At 32.6% G+C, this 1,413-nt stretch overlaps 1 long non-coding RNA gene across 1 annotated transcript; it reads right to left on the bottom strand.

Moving 5' to 3' along the window:
- Window positions 1–739: 739 nt before the first annotated feature.
- LOC143192429 (uncharacterized) lies at window positions 740–1,212 on the bottom strand. Its single transcript, XR_013004778.1, has 3 exons — window positions 1,121–1,212; window positions 971–1,043; window positions 740–915 (listed from the first exon to the last, which is right to left on the bottom strand). It is a non-coding gene; the product is annotated as an uncharacterized LOC143192429 (long non-coding RNA).
- Between the last annotated feature and the right edge of the window lie 201 nt (window positions 1,213–1,413).

Here is a 1,413-nt window from a genome sequence, read left to right as displayed (position 1 = left end):
TAATCGTTTGGTCAGTTCACCAGATACTGCATAATTTTCTTCGACACCACTGCTTTACAATAGTTTTACAAAAATGGCTCTTAAATATCTGATGAAAAATCTGATTAAAGAATTTAATTGTTCTACTAATGAGCGGCTAGAGCAAGATTTATTTTTAACAACGAAATATCCTATTCCTAAATATTCTATTATTATACTAAATTTTACTGAAGAACTCAATACAAGTCACCAAGAAACCAAATATTACGAAAATTACCTTCTGGAATCTCCATTTTCAATACGCAACAACTATAAAGCAAGTAAACGACGCTACCTCGTATTCTCCAGGTCTGACCCCCAGCGACTATTTCCTGTTCTAAGATCTCAAAAGAATGCTCGCTGGGAAGAAATTTTCGCCGAATGAAGAGGTGACCGCCTAAACTGAGGCCTATTTTGGAGAAAAGGATAAATCGTATTACAAAAATGGTCTCGAAAAGTTGGATGGTCGCTACAATCAGTATATCACTCTAGAAGGGAATTATGTTGAATAAAAAAAATTATTTTGCCAAAAAATGTGTTTTACCATGGTAGGCCGGGGAGTTTTCAATTAACCTGTTATTTAGTGACACTAGTAAAGAGCTAGATACTACGAATTTCTGACAAAAGGTGTGAAAAATACTCACGCACTGGCGTACTCCACAAACTTAGTGCCATTTGATTATAAATAAATTTTAATTAACTACTGAAATAAAACTATAAGTTCAAACCGTGATAAGAAAGTTTATTTATTTTGCTAGCGATCTGCTATATTATTAGTATTAATTGGGTTAATATTAATTCATCCCTGAGGAGGTGGTCCGAACTGATTTCCAAATCCTCCAAATCCGGTGAAATTGGTGGGCGCGGTCTTATTTGTACCATTGAAAAAAGGAAACCCTACAAAATATGATCAAATTGTAATTATTCAATAGTTACAATTCTATCTTAATACCTCCCATTCCGCTCATTCCTCCTCCCATGCCTCCCATCCCACCCATCGGACCCATTTGGGCTTCAATATTTTTCTGCAAAATATGTACGTATTAATTATATTTCTGTATTATTATATTAATTACATGAACAAAGTTAGCGTAATTCTTACCAAAATAATGAAGATACCAACGAAAATAACAAATAGAAAACGAGTATTACCCATCTCTGCCATGATTTTTTATATTATGGCTTATTATGTCTATTGGCCAGGTATTTATATAAAAAAAATCGAACAATGATGACAATAAATGAATATCCTAGCGGAAAAAATAATCATTACAGTTATATATTGAATATACGCGAAGTGTGAATGTATTACAAAATTGCTTTATTATTTTTAAATATTAAAGATAACTGACATACTAACGTTTTTAACATGTTTTTAAGGACTCTTGAACGCTC

This window comes from Rhynchophorus ferrugineus, unplaced genomic scaffold (genome assembly GCF_030347505.1).
Source record: "Rhynchophorus ferrugineus isolate W39M unplaced genomic scaffold, kcgeb_rfMv2 rfM3, whole genome shotgun sequence".
NCBI classification, from domain to species: Eukaryota; Metazoa; Arthropoda; class Insecta; order Coleoptera; family Curculionidae; genus Rhynchophorus; species Rhynchophorus ferrugineus.
Note: the sequence above shows the minus strand (reverse complement) of the source record. Positions and strands in the feature narration are given on the sequence as shown.